The sequence below is a fragment of the Epinephelus fuscoguttatus genome, linkage group LG12, assembly GCF_011397635.1.
Source record: "Epinephelus fuscoguttatus linkage group LG12, E.fuscoguttatus.final_Chr_v1".
NCBI lineage: Eukaryota > Metazoa > Chordata > Actinopteri > Perciformes > Serranidae > Epinephelus > Epinephelus fuscoguttatus.
The window spans coordinates 21,640,826-21,661,848 of NC_064763.1; positions in this window are offsets into that span (position 1 = coordinate 21,640,826).

The following is a 21,023-nucleotide window of genomic DNA, read 5'->3' on the forward strand; positions in this document are numbered from 1 at the left end:
TTATGATTCTGTCCAATCATGGCACCGTTACTCCGAGCCTTGACAGGCGAGCGTTTTCAAAGTGGTCCTCAAATTGGTTGGACATCTGCTCCGGTCCCCAGAGTGACGTGGACCACGGCTCTCCGTGGGAGGAACCGAGCAGAGTGTTCTGAATCCCACCGGTGTGGCTGAGCCCAGACCAGCTGCTTACTTTTCAGCTGTGCATCAAAAACCAATACGTGAAAGCTTTCCATGAATCAGCTGGTGTGATTAGGTGTGGCACAGCTTTAGACTCTCTTCCCCTTATCATATATCTTCACATGGAAAATGTGCTGTCTCCACGGTTTTGTTTTATGTCCCTCGATCATGTTAGATGAAAAGCCAGGCGTGATTTGTCTAAAAAAAGCGGAATTTTTAATACATGAAAGGCAAACCTGTAAGCAAAGATCAGTGGCTCCTGTAATTACAATGCAGAGCATCAGCGTACAACATTAATGATTCAGTAGGACCTTGAAAAATGAAAAATGCAGCTACCCAAATTTTCTTCTGCCATCGTGCACTCTTGTGCTCACGGTGCATTTGATGTAATTTTGTGTGCATCAGAAATGATGTCAGTGTTTCTCTGGGAAACAATTACTGTAATATCTGAGTGTTACAGAGGCGCAAAGTGATAACTTCAGCCCTCGGAACAGAGAGCAGAAGGGACTCCACGAGTGTGAGAGATGAAGCTCGACTGGAAGGCGAGGCAGTCTGTGACCTCAACTAAACCTGTTGGAAACAATAGGCCCCTGGGCACAGATATGCAAAGGGCCCCACCATCTCTCCTATGAACTCAACTCTCAACTCAAATTTATTTAGAAAGCACATTTAAAAACAACTCATGATGACCAAAGCGCTGTACAAAAGGAGCAAGAAGCAGGACACACAAACTTTGCGTTGGCTTTGTCTCTTTTTTGTTGTTGTGCGTCTCTTTGTAGTTTTGTGTCTTTTTCATCCCACGTCATCACATATCGCCGCTTTGTCAATTGACATTAACGCCTACTGTACATGTTACATGCTAGGTACCCTCTTGCATCTGCTGCTGACGTTCCCGGACGTCGCAACAAACGCCGGGACGTCAACAAAAGCACATGGCTAGGGTTAAAAAAAACAACAAAAAAACCCACCATGGTTTGGTTCTACAATCATACAGAGGGAAAACACCAGGCTCCTGGGTGAAAATCAAGTTTGTTGGACCCATCCACCACCCTCCTGCCCACCCTCGAGACTTTCCAGCATCTTATGTTGCGTCATTACCGTCAATGTTTCAAACTGATGCTGTCATGTGGCATATCCTACAACCGCCATTCAGCCAACAGGCACCATATCATAACACCTCGAAAGGTACCATCCGACCTCATTACAAAATGACACCTCCCGGCCCCAGCGGCGTATCCTATCACCAGAAAAGGCAGCTTTTGGCGCCAGTGACTGACACCAAAATCACTGACAAAGTAGAGGTATTTGACAACCTCAGAATGAGAACAGGCTGGTCATTTTGAGTCTCTTCCTCGTTGTTAAGTGTTAATTTGAGTGACATTTTGCAGGTGAAGGTCATGGGGGCCCCTGACACTTTGGGCGCCTGCGCCTGTGCCCAGTAGGCCATTCAGTAATCCATCCATGTTTGAAAGGTGCTGCTTTTCAGCCCTATGACAGGCCTTGTCTCTTCCCTTGACATGTGGTATGCACAGGGATGTGCAGCCTTACAATCCTAATCTGAATGATAGGAACTTTTTCATCAAGATGCCACTGTTTCATGAAAATGTTGTGACAGATGGTTTTTATTTATCGGTTGCTGGGTAAGCAGGCTTGTTTGTAGTTGTCACAGTAGCTTATCAAAGGTGCATGCCCGTGGCAAACTGTGTGACACCAGTGTGGAGCTGAATATGCACACTGCTTAGATGTGTGCCACTGGAAATACAAACCGTCAGAGGAGCCATGTGTCATTCTGTGCATGTAAGTCATTGACAGGCCCAGTCACTGCTGCAGCCATGCTGGCAGCTCCACACATTTCACTGGCTCTGCAGGCCGACTGACTTTTTACAGCTGCTATACAACCATATAGTAAGGTGAGCTCAGCTTTATGGACTCTGTCCTTCATTTATTTGCCTGCCTGGGCTGCATGTTGAAGTACTGAGTGGATCACTATGTCAGTTGTGTTGTACTGGCTAATGTCAACAGACCTGTTTGAGTGCATGGCTCGTCAGCAGTCGATGTGGGTGTACAGAAGCGTGCGCGCTTCCAAATGTGTTAATTAAATTTACCTGGTCCTCATAACACAGGCTAACTCTGTGGTCTGCTGTACGCTCAGCCTGATGACGCTGCTGTCCTCGTAGGCCGCGTGTATCTGGCTCTTGTTTATAGCCAGCGGTTAAGATCATGCTGTTGATAAAGTGGCTTTTAGTCCATCCAATGAGCTATTGTGCTGCTAAATGTGATCTGCCATTAACATGGCCATATTGTAATTAGACTGCAGATTGAGGGGGCTTGACTGCTGCACGATGTTCAACATAGTTGTTTTTCAGGAGAAAATACACCAGATCCAACGTGTCCCATAAATAAATCTTTAACAAAGACAGGCTGCAGTTAACTCCAGAGGATGATTGCAATAGTTTACAGTGATATTTTTAAGTAGTTTGTCTTTTTCTTTAAAGCAACAACAAAGAACTTTCATTTTGTGTTCATTTTGGCGGCCCCTGTGGACAAAAGCGGTAGTGTTTCAATGAGTTCTTGTGACATAGCCTAGTCACCTGAGGAAGATGTTCACACTTCACGTCGTACATTACTGCACACCAGGAATACTTTACATTTCCATGTTTCATCAACGTTTCTTAAGTCATGCAATATATCATCTGACTTTGTCATTGGGAGGTGAAGGTGATGGTGGATAGCGTGTCACCTAGATGCCTGCCAGACCACTGTTCAGGACATGTTCGAGACCAGCAAACAACAAAACTGTTTACGTGTGATTATTTTTATGTTTTTTTTGCTTTTATTTGGCGGGACAATTTAAGCGTGAAAGGTGTAGAGAGAGTGGATGACATGTAACAAAGTGCCGCGGGCTGAAATCAAATCTGTGGCCGCTGCAGCAAAGACATAGCCTTTGTACATCAGACGCCCACTCTACCCAGCGAGCTACAGGGCGCCTAAAAATCTTTGCGTTCTTAGTGGCACATCCTGGGGTTTCCCAAGGGCATTTGAGCCACTGAACCTGGGTGTCTTTCGCCGATGCATGGCGGTGTTTCCCAGCAGCATTTGAGCCACCAAATCTGAGTGATTTTAACCGACACATTGCACCATTTCCTTGCTGCATTTCAGCCACGGAACCTGGGTGTATTTCAGCAACCTGCACCAGCATTCCTGCCTTTCCGGAGGCTTTTATGCCACCAAATGTGGGTCTTTTCCAATAACCTAATCACACCTTCACCAAAGCAATGTTGAGAAATGCAAAATTTCAACATATCTGCTACAAAATAATGTACAAATGTAACGTATCCATGTTGTGCAGAAACGTACAATGCAAATATTTTTTTGCCAACTGTAAAGATCTAGGCCATGTGCTAAGAATGGACCAGGGCCGGATCACGAGAGTTGCCTTAAGATGGACACCACCAGACAAATAAAACCCAGAAGGCCCAAAACCACCTGGCACAGAACTGTGACACTGGAGTTGGAAAAGATGAACCTGTCATGGGGAGAGGTGCAACATGCAGCCAAGGATCAAATGCAATGGAAAGAGTTCATTGAAGCCTTATGTCCCGTAGGGGATGAAGGGGAGTAAGTAGAGATCTTTATCTGGTTAGCGCATGCATTTGTTTGAGAAGCGACTGAAAGAAAGATGCAACTTATTTTTAAAACTGTAGTTCTTTTTTAAACACAGCTGTTTGCAGCATGGCTAGTGATGAGGTGATGTATATGTTTGTGCCAACATCAGATGAATTACTATAATATGATGGTGGTGACACAGTAAACTTTGTTGTAGCCACCAACATAAATTCATATACTTATGTAAAACCGCGTCTAGCAATTTATTTTATAAATCATAACTACAAAATATAACATCAAAAATAACATTTTCTGAAGAAACATCTCCTGTTTTCTTTTAACTGCCACACTTTGCCTGGGAAACGTCTGATTTTGCGGGGTATCAGAGTCAGGGACAAACATTAAAGATAACTATATATAGACAGCCAGTCGTCTTGCTGCAGGACATGTTTGCTTCTGTAGGTCATATAGAGACATCAGCGTTAAACAGAGACTGTTTCATAACCTGTTAAATCCTCCATGTAGCTGCTTTAAGATGTGATGACTAACATGGTGATTGAGATCATGATGTTCAAAGTCACCTTTCCCCCCTAATCTGTAGGAGTGCCCACCCAGCGTCCAGGACTCAGCGAAAGGAGTGAATCTAATATCTGACCCCCGTTGTGACACTTTGTTCATCTTCACTCTCTCCCACTGCCACGGCTCTCCATCTATGCTGCATTTCTTTCCTTATCCTCCCTCTCCATGGCGTCTCAGTGGGAGTGGGAGTGTAATTACGCAGTCAGACGGTGTTTACAGACGCAAAAGCGCCTTAATTTATTCCAACAGTTAGCAGTAATTCCCCACTTTAATTTATAGCTCCTCCACCCAGTGGGAAAACGAGAGAAGCAGATAGTGAGATGGAGGGGGAGAGGGAAGGAGCATATGGACGTTATATTACAGAATACAGTTGACAACAACTTCTACAAGGCTTAGGCACACGTTAAAGCCAGCAGCATGGGTTTTTCTGCACATTAAGCTGTGTTTTTTTCCAATCTATGTTGGGTGTTTAGCTTAGTCTGTTTTGGAAGAAATGCAAACAAAAAAGATGTTCATGGCTGTGTTATCTGTAGCGAAAGAAGGTTTGCAGTGTTCAGTAATTATTATCATCCTAAGGAGCCTCAGCAGACAGCTGACAATGATATTTATGTCAGGTCAGGCTGTAAACCATGCAAAGCAGAGGAGTGAAGGGTAGTTTAGTTTGTCTTTACTGCCATTTAATCAACACTGTGACTGGGTAATAATTCACCGTCACCAACGTGTTACACTTCCCTTCTTGTAAAGCCTGTTTTCGGTGTGATTTACCGCAAACAGCCAGGGAGTCTTTTCAGGCCAAAAGTGCATTTACTCCTGTGTTTTAACTTGTAAGACGCTCTAAAGCTGTGAACACTGCCGAGAAAACTGCCATTGATTACATTCATAGTGCCGCCTCACAACAGCTACAATGGTTCTTATTGACTTTTTGGAAACCATGTGAGGCAAGGTACAAAACCTTAATGACCGCACCGAAAGACTTATGTCAAGATACCCAGAAAAACAGGCTGCTGAACTGTAGCAGCTGGCGCGGAAACACACCTCTCCATCCCCAGCATGAAAGTGTAGTATTGATGCAGCTGTTGATGGCAATTTGAAGCAGGAACAAGTCGGAATGGAAAAGAAAGCAAGGACCAAATCTTTTGGGCTGTCATTGAAATCTTAAAGCTATATTAAAGAAAGCAGCTGAGGCTTAGCCAACACGTACATAAGTATTTTAACGCTGAGTTATATGTTGACTGAAAACTCACTGTCAAGGGCATAAAATAGTGCTGGTTCTTACATGTGTTACATGTTTGCACATAAAGTTACTCTCTCACTATATTGTCAGGTGGAGAGTAATATAGCTACAGAAGTCAACAAGGGTCCAACTGGGTCTCGTCCAAAATGGGCGACGTTGGTCTGTGCCATGGGAGTGTTGGCTTATGTAGCAGTGACCTCACATGCGGCATTTCTTTTACTGCCTGGAAACACGAGGTCAGGCACTGGGTGCTACTCTTGTGACTTTTCTGTGCCAGCTTTCAAGAGCGCAGCAGCAGGTTGCATCCGGGGTGGCTAAACAATTAAAGTAACCACCAGGCATTGTTCATGTGTCAGCCTATTGTCCATGGGACAGATAAAAAGCTCTGGCAGCTCTGTTCTAAACTTCTCCATATTGATCACAGACTGATATTTACGGATGAAGGGAAAGATATCGGTCAGCTGTGATTGGTTTGTCCCTGTCAGATGACGTGTTGTGCTCTGATGCGTTCCAAAATTTAAACTGTGTTTATCTCAGAAAAAAAAGGGTGCTCCAGAACAGGTGCTCCTGCCGCGTGTCTACATTGAAAACAATGAATTTTACGGCGCAAAAAACGTGGTATGTGTACGGCCCCTTACACATTTTTGATGCCTCTGTTCCTCAATACAGTGGAAGAGTAAGGCTCCAATCACACAGAAAGCTTTTTAGCAGCTGGAGGCGGCTTTTTCTAATTGTTTTTAATGAGAATAAAGCTTTTTGCTTGCTGTTTTTTTCCTGCGCTCTAGGCACCTGGCATTTTTGTCGGAGTGCTCTGAACTCCTCAAGTTGAAAAAACTTAAACTCAGAGCGGAAAATGCCCCACGTCATCTTTTTCTTGGTCAACTTTTTTTCCCATTGTCCAATTGGATGATTTGACTGGTGGGCCTTCTGTGGTGGTCATGACAACAAGTTTACAGTTGGTAAACAATGTAGGAGAAACTGGTGGTAGCAGTTGCTGGATACCCAGAGTTACACGGTCTGACGATAGACGACAGGTTGTCAAACTGCCCCTGAGCATCCTGAAATATGCCTGGAAACGGCCATCATGGGTCTCACGTACCCACACAGATCTCCGTTTCCCTGTGTCCAACGACCTATTTGCTGACAGCCTCTCACCCTCAACCAGAGCTACAGCAGGTACCCCCTGCCTCAACATTTTAGGAGCTAGATACTAATTACTGTGAAATAAAGAAAATTAATAAACAAGCGGCAGATTGATTACACAGAAAGGTTAGAATAAGGAGCTTAGTCCGTGGTTGCCTGGCAACAATAAAAAGACGCAGCAAGCTTTTTTTTTTTTCCTTTTTTCCACAAGTGGCATTCAATTTTAAAAAATGCAGCGCAGCAAGCCTTACTGTACATTCATGTGTAATCAAAAGCACATGCCCCGTGCACTGCACTGTCAGTCCTTATTACTGCAGGTGATGGCAGGAAGCATCCGATTGATAGTAAATAAGTAGATGCACACAAGAGGGTTGAATTGCTTCAGGCTGAAATGTTACAAACACGTTGTTTGTTCAAATGAAGACTAAATTAAAAAAAGAAGCAATTCAGCCCTCTTGTGTGCGATGCATCTACTGATGTAAAAGTCCTGTTGGCCAGGCAGAGCCAACACTATTTCGACTAAGTCCACCATTGCAAGAGAGTCACCTCATGTGTGACGCCTCACCACGCAGATAACGGTGCACACTCTGACATCACAAGCCAGAAACTATGGATACATTACATTTGCACTTTTTTTTTTTGGCTTAAAAAATGGTTTTGGGGGTCACAATATCATGCCTTGGTAAAAGAAAACCATTTTTCATGGCACTATACCCGCTGGAAAAACAGTGACAGGTCGCTACAAAACAGCCATGTTTGGGGGCCTGAGTTGCTGCTGAAAACAGCCATGGGTTGCTACAAAACACCCATGCTTGGTGCCTAAAATGCCACAAGACAGCCCATTTGGCGCCTTGAAAGCTGCTGGAAAACAGTGACTGGTTACTACAAAACACCGAGGTTTAGTGATTAAAAGCCCCTGGAAACACAGCAACAACTCCTTAAAAAAATACCAGTTTTTTGGGGGAAAACATTGTGATTTCCAAAAACCTACAACATCAACATTTTCTTCTGGTGACTGGGCAGCGTCGACACAGAAAACTGAGTTTCTAAAACTCTACTCTGGATTGAGTTTTACAAAGGGTCTGTTTTCAGCTATGAAAACACAGTTTGCATGTGGATGAAAGGCCAAAAAAAACTCCTTTTAAAAATACCTGTGTACCTGTAGATTAGGTCTAAAGTACTAAATGCAGTGTGTCTTCCTGAACTGTATCCTCTCCTCCATTCACCCATTTGCCATAGTCATGCAGAAAACAAACACTAAAGGCATTTCCAAAGTGGAAAATCTTAATTAACATTTCCTCATTTAGCTCAAGTTCTCATACAGGAAATAAAAAAAAACATTAGTGCAATGCTAAAATAAGTTTAATTTCTAGGATAGCCAACATTAGAGCCAAGCATTAATAAGACCATTAGTAGGAGTGCAAGAGTCAAAGCCACAGGGGCCTGGCAATGAACGTAACAAATCTGTGTGGCCAGAATGATCATTTATAATAGAGAACACTAATTAAAGAAACAAAGAATTTTGAGTGCAAGACGGAGAACGATGTATTATGTTCAGAGGAGCAGAGAGTGGCTTCAGAGGCGAGAGGACTGTAGTGGAGAAGGGGACATGAGGATATTAGATACTGAGTAAAAAGAGAGACTGTGGTTGTTGTGTTGACTGGGAGCATGGCACTGACTCCACCAATGATGACCCATGAATACGTAGCTGAAGATGAGACGTTGGGTGTAGCCCCAGTTCTGTCGCCACGGGGAAAAGAGAGCCAACCGAGGAGCAGATGCACAAACACAAGCACATCAAAATGATCATGTGCACTGCAGTAAATAAGCTGCATCTGCCACTGGTCACACATGTCACAGTGAAAAGCACGCAAAATTGGCAAAGAGTTGGCTCATCTGGCAAGTCTCCTCAGTAATTACGGCAGACTAAATGATATCACTGGGTCACCCTGATGAGCCAGTGGTCAACACACACCATGACGCTGTGACCTGGTTTGAGTCTGGCCGAAACTTGAAGAATGTCATCCTCCTTTTAAAGAGACTAGGACACATTAGATGGGTGTGAGTGCAGACATGTTGCAGTTAAATACCTTGAATTTATTATTTGGAACTGAATGGAAATTATTGGTGTGTTCAGGGGGAGCTGAGTGTGATTTCACAAAAACAACATCTGTCCCAAATATCCTAAAATAACACAACAATGTTCTCTTGTTAAAGAGGCAAAGTATAAAGAATACAAGATATTACTCTCCACTTTAAAACTCAAACTTTAAAACTTAAAAGAGTTCTTTATTGCACTCCCATGTCATAGACTTTCACAGTTAAGTTAAAGCTGGGGTGTTATGGCATCATGGGCAAAAACCCCATAATAATCTTTGAGCAAGTGGACTGAAAGAAAACCAGACTCAAGCACCTCCTGTTGGCTGTTTTCAGGCTTTGGAAGATCTAGCTTGTGACAGGAGACTTTGACCAATCACAGGTCGCTTCAGAGAGAGGGCGTTCCTATTGGCTGTTCTATAAATGCAGATGCGCATTTGTAGAGCAGAGCAACGACTAAAAAAGAAAGACAGACTTATCGAAAAAGGTCTAGAGTCTAAAAAAGAGTCTGACAATAAACAAAATAAAACACATGTCAGTATCAGGGAAGTGTTTCAGAGATGGAGAGAAAATGTTGCTAATTGTTTAGCCTTCTGCTAACTGGAATCACAGCTGCAGCTTCAAGTTCATGTTTATGTAGCTAACGTTAGCTAAAGCCTTGAATCACAGTGTGTCGCCTCGCCAGGAGGAGAGCAGGCAGCAGCTCTAGAGACAGACCCCCAGTCAGCGGCTGCAACAACCCGAATCCAGCCAAGACCAAGGGACCAGGCAGCCCTGCCTCCCAGGTGGATCAGTAAACTTTCTGTTGCTGCCATTACACAAGTTAGACCTGGCACTGCTGCTGGCCACCAGCCCGCTGTGGCACCGGGCGCTGGGCAGTTTACACTTGCTCATTTCAACAGAGGAGCGGAGGGAGGAGTTGGAGGGATTGTGGGGTGGCTAGCTTGCTAATTCTTGTCTCATTTGTAGTCTGATAAACAGAGAGAGAGAGTGGGGCAAGAAGGGGCTAATGCTCTTCAGGAAAATCTACAATGAAATAAGATTAAATAAATCATGTATGGGAAACAGCGGATTACTGTATTAAGTGCTTACATATGCCCAGGCTTGTCTGGTGATATTATAACATCGTGATATTCGCGATATTTCGGCTTGTTGACATATTGACGTCATACTGTTACCCACAGCAACAACAAGCATGGCTGAAAGCAAAATTATTACAGACTCCATGTGTGGCTTCAAAAGGAGGAGCAGCTTCAGTAGTGTGGAATAAACTGCGGCGCCCTGAATGTTTTATGAACAGCCCCGGACTTCCCAGACTCTTTTAGCGAGTTACCGCTCAGAGGGAACTCATTCAGCGGCTCCTCTGGCAGCAGCACAGAGTCTCTCCCTCTCCTCTCTCGTTGTGTCGGCGGTGTTGTCAAGTGATTTTGTCATAAACCTTTGGTAATGTAAACCTATGTGATTCTCACGGCTCGACAAAAAACTCCATATATGTGACTGTGTGATAGTTGTGGTATCATAACAGCCTGTCACAGGTTACAGCGTGATGATTAGAGGAGAAATGGCAGAGCATAAAAGTCCAGGTGGAAAACAAATCAACAGAAGGAAATCACCCGTTGATTTATATATATATAGATCCCAGGATACATTTTTTTGTATTTGGGAGCTGTTTAAATGTGTAAGTTGTGGTTGATCTATTAATATTGTATACAGAATCTGAATCTCACTCTGAGTTACTGTTGTTCAAAGCTAAAGAAAAGAGAGATCATTTTAGTTTAGTTTTACTGACTATATTGAAGCAAACTGTAAAACTAGATCACTTACAATAGTAACATATTAATAATAATATTATGTTAATAACCTAAATTAATAATAAAATAAATTTTTGGATCATTTGTCATATCATCAAGAATATCGTTATCGGAAAAATACCCTCAAATATCGCATAATTATTTTAGGAAAATATCGCCCACCACTACTTTCTACCATAAAGAAATCATCAATAACAGCTTGTAAACACAACCATACGTATTCCAGCTGGAATATGATCCAAAATCAAAGAGAAATAAACAACATCACCAACCACCATCAAGACTACATGTCAAGCTGATGTCAGCTTGTAGCATAGAGTATTCAGAATGGTCTGAAACCTGAGGTTTTTGCTCACAGTGATTACTTTAACATACATTTACCTCATTATCTGAAACTTTGGCCATGTTTAATATGAACATCTGACACTGTAATATTATGTATATGACAGAAAATAAATCAATCAATCAATTTTATTTATAAAGCCCAATATCACAAATCACAATTTGCCTCACAGGGCTTTACAGCATACGACATCCCTCTGTCCTTAAGACCCTCACAGCGGATAAGGAAAAACTCCCCAAAAAAACCCTTTAACGGGGAAAAAAAAACGGTAGAAACCTCAGGAAGAGCAACTGAGGAGGGATCCCTCTTCCAGGACGGACAGACGTGCAATAGATGTCGTACAGAACAGATCAGCATAATAAATTAACAGTAATCCATATGACACAATGAGAGAGAGAGAGAGAGAGATGCAGGTAATGACAGTAGCTTACAACAACATTAATGAAAGTAATAATATTATAGTTATAGTTCTGGCTACTGCGGTACAATATGTTGAAAGTATGTATTAATACCTGGCAGTACACATGTGTGACAATAATCATATGTGTATAATAACAGAAGAAGTATGACTAATGACTAATGATGGCAGCAGCAGCAGCAGCAGGAGGCATCTGGCGGGACCACGGCAGCAGCACAACCACACACGTCACGCTGTCCAGGCACCGCTGTGATATGAGTTAATCTGAGAGACAGTGGAGCACAAAGGCTCCGGAGAAGAAGCCGAGTTAGTGACATCCAGAATGGCGGGTTAGCTAGATGCAGTAATAGGATCTGAGAGAGAGAGAGAGAGAGAGAGAGGGGCCCGGTGTATTATAGGGGTCCTCCGGCAGACTAGGCCTAAGTCAGCCTAACTAAGGGCTGGTGGTACAGGTGCCTGTTTGTGCCCTAACTATAAGCTTTATCAAAGAGGAAAGTCTTAAGTCTAGTCTTAAAGGTGGAGAGGGTGTCTGCCTCCCGGACCGTAACAGGAAGATGATTCCACAGGAGAGGAGCCTGATAGCTGAAGGCTCTGGCTCCTGATCTACTTTTTGAGACTTTAGGGACCACGAGTAACCCTGCGTTCTCAGAGCGCAGTGTTCTGGTGGGATAATAAGGCACTATGAGCTCTCTAAGATATGACGGAGCTTGACCATTTAGAGCTTTATAAGTTAACAGTAGGATTTTAAATTCAATTCTGGATTTTACAGGGAGCCAGTGCAGAGAAGCTAAAACAGGAGAGATATGATCGCGCTTTCTTAGTTCCTGTTAGTACACGTGCTGCTGCATTCTGAATTAGCTGGAGAGTTTTTAAGGACTTACTAGAGCTACCTGATAATAGAGAGTTACAGTAATCCAGCCTTGAGGTAACAAAAGCGTGGACCAATTTTTCTGCATCTTTCGGTCAGGATAGGCCTAATTTTCGCAATATTACGCAGATGAAAAAATGCAGTCCATGAGGTTTGCTTTAAATGAGAATTAAAAGACAAATCTTGATCAAATATTACTCCGAGGTTTCTTACGGTAGTGGCAGAGGCCAGAGCAATGCCATCTAGAGAAACTATGTCATCAGATAAAGAGTCTCTGAGTTGTTTGGGGCCAAGAACAATAACTTCAGTTTTGTCTGAATTTAACATCAGGAAATTGGTGCTCATCCAAGTTTTTATGTCTTTAAGGCAATTATGGAGTTTAGTTAATTGATTGCTTTCTTCTGGCTTCATTGATAAATACAACTGAGTATCATCCGCATAACAATGGAAATTTATAGAGTGATTTCTAATGATGTTACCTAAAGGAAGCATATATAGAGTAAACAGGATTGGTCCGAGCACAGAACTCATGGAACTCCAAAACAAACTTTAGTACGTAAGGATGGTTCATTGCGAACGTCAACAAATTGAAAATGATCAGATAAATAAGATTTAAACCAGCTTAGTGCAGAACCTTTTAAGCCAATTAAGTGATCCAGTCTCTGCAGTAGAATTTGATGGTCAATTGTGTCAAACGCCGCACTAAGATCTAATAAAACAAGTACAGAGACGAGTCCTTTGTCTGAAGCAATCAGAAGGTCATTTGTAATTTTAACTAGAGCTGTCTCAGTGCTATGATGCACTCTAAATCCTGACTGAAATTCCTCAAATAAATTATTATCCTGGAGAAAATCACACAGCTGGTCTGCGACTACTTTCTCAAGGATCTTTGACATAAAGGGAAGATTAGATATTGGTCTATAGTTGGCTAACACCTCTGGATCCAGGGTGGGCTTTTTTAGGAGAGGTTTAATTACAGCTACCTTAAAAGACTGTGGTACATAGCCTGTTAATAAGGATATATTGATCATATCTAATATATGAGTGTTAACTAAAGGAAAGACCTCCTTAAGTAGCCTAGTTGGGATGGGGTCTAAGAGACACGTTGATGATTTGGATGAAGAAATCACTGCAGTCAATTCTTGAAGAGAAATTGGGGAGAAGCAATCTAAATATATATTAGATTTTACAGCTGTGTTTGAGGTTAGATAGGTACTATCTGAGGGCAGGAGGTCATGAATTTTGCCTCTAATAGTTAGAATTTTGTCATTAAAAAAGCTCATAAAATCATTACTGCTAAGGGCTAAGGGAATACAAGGCTCAATAGAGCTTTGACTCTCAGTCAGCCTGGCTACAGTGCTGAAAAGAAACCTGGGGTTGTTCTTATTGTCTTCTATTAGAGCTGAGTAATAGTTTGCTCTGGCATTGGAGGCCCCTCTTATAAGTTTTGAGACTGTCTGTCCAGATTAAACGAGATTCTTCCAGTTTGGTTAATCGCCAACTCCTTTCAAATTTTCGCGATATTTGTTTTAACTTACGGGTTTGACAGTTATACCAAGGAGCGAACTTTCTTTGCTTTTTTAACTTCTTTTTAAGAGGAGCTACAGAGTCGAGCGTTGTTAGCGAGCCTACGGTGCTATCAACAAAATGATCAATTCGGGAGAGGTTAAAGTCGGTACGGGAAACCTCTGTTACTGAAGGACTTAGTATTGAATTTAACGACAGAGTAATCATTTCCTTAAATTTTGCGACAGCACTATCTGATAAACATCTAGTATAGTAACTGTTGCTGAGTGGTAATCGAGTAAAAAGAAATCAAAAGTAATCAGATAATGATCCGATAGCAAGGGATTCTGTGGAAAGACTTTTAGGTTATCAATTTCAATTCCATACGTCAGAACTAGATCGAGGGTATGGTTAAAACAATGAGTAGGTTCATGTACACCCTGACTGAAGCCAATGGAGTCTAATAATGAGATAAACGCGTAGCCAGGAGTCATTATCAACTCCGACATGAATGTTAAAATCGCCTACACAATAATAACTTTATCTGATTTAAGAACTAAACTGGATAAAAACTCTGAGAATTCAGATAAAAATTCAGAATACGGGCCAGGAGCACGGTACACTATAACAAATAAAAGTGGCTGCAGGTTTTCCAGGTCGGATGTAAAAGACTAAGAACGAGGCTTTCAAATGAATTATAATCTAGTTTAGGTTTAGGACTGATTAACAGACTAGAGTTAAAAATGGCTGCAACTCCCTCGGCCGCTGCCTCGAGGAATGTGGGTATTATTATGACTGGGAGGAGTGGACTCATTTAGACTGACATATTCATCTTGACACAGCCAGGTTTCAGTGAGACTGAGTAAATCAATATGATTATCTGATATTAATTCGTTTACTAACACTGCTTTAGACGATAGAGACCTGATATTCAACAGTCCGCATTTAATTCTCCTGTTTTGTCTTTCTGTCACAGAAGAGGTTTTAATTTTTATGAGGTTGTTATGCACAACTCCTCTTTGTTTAATTTTAGATTTGGATAATTTAGGCGGTCGGGGACAGACACCGCTTTGTATAAAACTATTAAAACTATGGCTGGGTAACTGAACTAGAAGCTCAGAGAGGCGTTTAGGACTGCGCCTCCGAGTCCTGGTCTCAACTCTGGGTTGTCAGGGATTTAAATTACTAATAAAGTTTGCCAGGTTCCTAGAAATGAGAGCAGCTCCATCCAAAGTGGGATGAATGCCGTCTCTCCTAATAAGACCAGGTTTTCCCCAGAAAGTTTGCCAATTATTAACAAAACCCACATCGTTTGCTGGACACCACCTGGACAGCCAGCGGTTAAATGATGACGTGCGGCTAAACATGTCATCACTGGTCAGATTTGGGAGGGGTCCAGAGAAAACTACGGAGTCCGACATCGTTTTTGCATATTCACACACCGAAGCAATATTAATTTTAGTGACCTCCGATTGGCGTAACTGGGTGTCATTGCCGCCGACGTGAATAACAATCTTACTGAATCTACGTTTAGCTTTAGCCAGCAGCTTTAAATTAGATTCAATGTCGCCCGCTCTGGCCCCAGGGATACATTTGACTATGGCCGCTGGTGTTGCTAACTTCACGTTCCTCAGAATAGAGCTGCCAATAACCAGAGTTTTATCCTCAGCTGGTGGTGAGCCGTGGGCTTCGGCTTGGAGCTGTGCTTCTGGCGGACCGTGACCCAACCTCCCGGCTGAACGGGAGTTACCGGAGGACAGTTAGCAGAGGCTAAGGCTATGCTATGTGGCTCCGCACCGGCTACAGGGGGCTGGCTAACTACCGCAGCTGCTGAATGGTTTTCCATGGTGCGGAGCCGCGCTTCTAATTCACTAAGCCTCGCCTCCAACGCAGCAAATAAGCTACACTTATTACAATTACCACTGTCGCTAAAGGAGGCAGAGGCATAACTGAACATTTGACACACCGGGCAAGAAAGAGCAGGAGAAGGAGAAGCCATGGCTAAGTTAATGTAGCTAACAAGGCTAAGAGCGTGCAAACAACAGCTAAGAGATTAGCGAGAAAGTCGTAGAAAGGAGGAGAGCTATAGGTGCTTAAACAGAACCAGTGTGGGTTATGACTTGAAGTAGACGTAAAAGCAGCGTTAAAGCAACTGAGGTGAGAAAGCAGGCAAGTGGAATTCACCAGAGCAGTACAGAGACGCTGTCACAGAAACACCGGAAATGACACAACTCGCTTACCGCAATACGTCAGCACGTCAGCAGGAGCATCAGGCGGGAAACAGAGCAGGGAAAAGCTTGATTGGTCACCTCTAAGTAGGATAACCAAAAGTGTTCAGACTGGTGTGCAAGTAAAAGATGATTCAGAAAATAGGTTTTTAGGGCCTTTGAAGTCTTTAAAACTTTCAGAGAAACTATATAAATCTACAGATACAAAGACAAAAACTTCTGCATGACATTTGACATTTTGCACAACAAGACTGAAACAGTGAATATGGCCATTTAAGATACTATTTGTCACGTAAATTAGAAATATAAATCTACTTGGACAAACACACTGCAGCCATTTCTTGTGGACTCTTGCATTCAAAAACTGATTTAGGAATAATGTGACTGAAGTGAGTTGCTTCTTGAGTGTAATATCTGAATTGAATGGGATCATTAGATATGACAGAAGCTCATAAATACCATAGAGATGGAGACAGATCAAGTTTTTGGAAGGTGCGTTTCTTGATATTTTTACACCCTTTTAGGTAAACCCACATATTGAATAAAGAGGTATAAATCATTGCAGTAAATTTCCGCAAAAAAAAACCCTCAAGCCCGAATACAAGTACCTCATAAAACACAATCACAGAATAATTTGTGGATAATAAATTTAGCGCACAGTGTGTGAAGCCTGCAACAGTTTCACAGCCACTTTTACTATAAATGGCTCAAAGCTTTCTTCATCTTAAACACATTTACATATTCCGAATTGCTACAGCGTTAAGATTAAAGAACTGAAGTTGAAATTTTCCTACCTGTCACATCACCCAATTTTAAACAAGCGAGATAAAACTGAGGGGGGAGAAGCGTTCAAAGGGCTGCTTATAAACGCGGGAAATTTCACAGTCATGTGGAAGTAAATGGGTTTTGTGAGAACCATAACAATGTCAGCTTTCCAACCATATCACCTTTCAATGGGGCCTCAAACTGTAACGTTCCCTCTCTGTCATTTCCATCGACATTTTAGCGTTCATTCTCCCGTCAAACCGTTCATCCATCAGCATTTTCTATACATTACAGACACATAAAATGCGAGATAAAGGGGTAAACTATGTCAATCAGCATTTAAACGGGAGGAGAAAGAAGTACGTTGCTGGAAAAACAGGTGATAAACAGGCATCAAGGTAAAGATTTAAACGTTTATTTTATACTTTAATATCCCTTTTTCCTATTCATGCCATCAACAAAGCATCTAACCGCACAGCAAAGGGTAGTGATCCATTACAGCATGATAACAGTCATTTTGACTAGATGAAACAAGTCAGGCCACTCAATTAAACTCAAGCAGCTGTCAAATTCAACTTAAATGACATGACCTGCTAACTAATAAATCCTAACTGCTCGGTGTATTTTGTTTGTCCTTGCGGGTAATTTAATCATATTTATAAAAGCAATGCTGGTCTCATTTATTACAACTGTCCTTGTTTCAACTCCACTAAATATTCCTGCGATCCTCAACGCCGGCAGGAAGAGGACTTACTGTCAGGCTGGACTCCTTCAGACTGCAGCAGGGGGTTTAGAAAGTCGAGCCTGTACAGAGTGACTTCCCCCCCCCATGGGACTCACCAAGGCACAACCAAATATTTACAGAGGCGCACATTCTTAAATCCACATCGCAGCCATCATTTGTACCCTGCAGAGGCAGATGTGAAGCATTCTTGGCACAGAGAGCAGGCTGGCACAGCAGGACGAGCGGGGCAGAGAGGAAGCGAAAGGGAAGGTGAGAGAAAGTCGGGGTTAAAGAGGGACAGCATCACCACATGTTGGAGGGTCAGCAGTGGTAATGAGACTGGAGATGTTTTGTGTTTTTCTTATTTTCAGTAAATCCCATGAAACGCCAAAACCATACAATGTATTGACAACAAGCGCTGTATATCTTGTTCCTCTGTGGCCCAGAGCTCCACTGATATTGGAAAAACTATTAAAAAACTAGAAAAGTGCACCCAGTAGAGTGCACATCTCCACCAGGCATTCCTGTAATTCCAGAAGATGTGGTGCAGCACATCCTAGAAGCATCCCAAAAATACATGCCTCATGTCGCATGGAGTAGATCTCCTGCTAACAGGTACTGTATGTGAATATAGATGCAATATAATTACGAGGATGAATGTACAGATGTAACCGGTGGACTCTAGTGATGCCTGCGTTGTGTTGATATAAAGAGGCCCAGACTGTAAATATCTTGGAGGCGATCTCCGTTTATTCCTGACAGCAAGTGGCAAAAACAAAATCCTCCGTCAAATACAACCATCCAAACTCGAGCCCCTCTCCAGTGGAGCACAACAGCAAAAGGGCAGCCATGTTACATTCATTTAAGTCCAATAAAACACAGTGAACATACCTGACAGGAAGTGGCAAAAACGAAATCTTCCGTCAAATACAACCATACAAACGCCAGCCCCTACAAAAAATTAAACATCACAAGATCATGTTAGCACAAAATTAACTTATAAACACAGCTTAACAGCGCTAAAACACAGAAATTACAATGACAGCAATGTCGCTTACCTCTCCCACAGAGCACAACAGCTAACCTGGAAATCCAGATGCCCCACCCCTAGCAAATTCAAATTTGCTCTGCACGGGAATCTGGCCCTGACGAGCAGAATCAGACCAATCAGATCAGTCTATCTGACAGAGGCGGGCTCTGGGCGGGCTTAACATGATGATGACAGCACGGTAGGAGTCTAAAAGTAAATAGCCAAGATGGCAGCTAGCGAAAGGACCGCGTCCATTCAATTTAGCTTTGGAAGAAATGCTAAGCCAACTACACTTAATCTTTTTCCTTGAGAGAGGAACAGAAGACTGCCCTAGAAGCCTTCATTTCCAGGAAGGACGTTTTTGCCATTTTGCCGACGGGATACAGCAAAAGCATAATATATCAGTTAGCCCCACTGTTCGGCAAACAAATGGGGCTTAGTGCAAAGAATACGTCACCTTGTTTTTTGCTCTGATTGGCCATCGTGTTATCCAATTGCGTGCGGCGGCATTTAATATGCCTCAGTTAGTGCCGCCCCTTGGGTAGGAAGGGTGTATCAGTGAGGGCCACACTCAAAATCTTTCCAGATTTGAGTCTGGATTTCCAGGCTACACACCAGCAAAAGGGGAGAGGTAAGGCGGGAGTCACCCCTTTATAGGTAGGGTACCCCCAGAGGTGAACGTAGGGGTACATGAACTGAGTATCAAATGCTCCACATATTGACTATGGAGACCTAAGCATGTCAAGTAATAACAACTGAAACAAATTTTGTGTAACTGACCCTGTTACACAGACCAAATCACCGTGACGTCACGCAAACAACAACAATCACTTCCGGGTAGCAAACTTACAGTTGATTACAATTATGGAGATATGTAAAACTGGCAAACCTGCTGATTTTCTGTTTTCATTTTCGGCTGTAACTGTAACGTTTTAAGATAAATAGTTAAACACAGTGGTCCAACCCATCTGTCGTTTCTGCTGTGCTTATTTTATGTGCTTTGTTGCTTTGTCGTCACCTTTGATAAAGCAAATCTAGCACAGAAGCTAAACGATGTACTGCTGTGGACGGGGCTGCAGCAAAACATATTTCAGCCACCTAAAAAAAACCCACTATCTATAGTGGTATATTTGCTCCACTCTACCTTACGGCTTCAATCCCCTGTCACAGCCTTTTCTGACAAGGGATTAGTGGTGAAAATATTCTAAATATAGAGTACACTTAAACTGATACAGATTTTATTTTGGTGGGTGTTTTTAGGTGGCTAACAACAAACTAACTGAGGCAGTGTCCGCTCACTGCCCTTTGATTTAATTTATGTTTGACACGCGCTAAAAACTACAGTGCCCAGCTGATTTAGAAGATTACTATGACCTTTCTTTTAAATAAAAGTATATATATTAGTGAGGCTTTCTTTTTAAAGCATAAGATCTTCAGTAGGAATGAATGAGTTTGAGGTGGAGAGCAGTACTGACTGAGGCATTGATGATTTGAGTCTTTTCATCGGATTTGTTTACAATAACAGAAATATAGAATATCCCCAGTCTTATCCCTTTAATAGACTCTGGAGGGTGAGTTATTCTCAGCGTAAAGCTCATCCCCCACAGCCGCTGAAGACTCGCCAAATTACTTATCAAAGATTCATTGTTGATGATTCCCAATTAATGATCTAATTTTCTACACCACTGAGCTGACGTACTCCGTCCTACAACATAAGGGACAGAAATACTGGAGGCAGGGAAGGGAGACAAGATCACCACAGATGCATATTGTTGGGGGCTGTGAGTGAGTGTTAGATCAGCAGTGTTGTAAATTCAGGCAGTCACACAATCGCACACAGAAGTCTCTTCACTGATGGCTATAAAATAAAACGGAATTATTAGTTTTAAAAAGGACGAGAGTGTTTATTTGGTCGTTTGCTCCCTGCAGGCGTGTTTGTTCGTTAAGTCACAATTACTGTTAGAGCTCTTTCCAGTTCTGAAATAAAAGCCAGTGTTTCCAGTTTCCATTAAGTGGGCTGCGGCACCCTGGGGTGCCTTAAGGACAGGCCAAGGGTGCTGCAAGATATCATTGTTCATTTATTGTGCATTCTTAATAACACTCCACAGTGGCACTTACATGAACTATGTTTTATGTTCTCAAACATATCAAAGCTAGAAAAAAAAACATAAATATAAAATCACCATACAACTGTTTAATACAGCTAATGCCATGACGACCCAAGGTTGCTGGTTTTCATGGTAACACAACACGCTTTCCAGCTCGTTTTCCAGTTCCTCAGGGAGCTCAGCAGTCAGAGGAAAAGTGACCGTCAGAGAAAGCGTTGGAAAAATATGACACAGTAAACAAAGCTCAAGAAATGCTGATACATCTCAGCCCTCAGCGCCGTCTGACAGGCTGAATCTGAGCTTGCAAACATAACAACAATCAGACCCAACAACACTCAAAACGAGACAAGGAGCAGGCTGTCAGTAGAGTCAGACCTGCAGGTCGT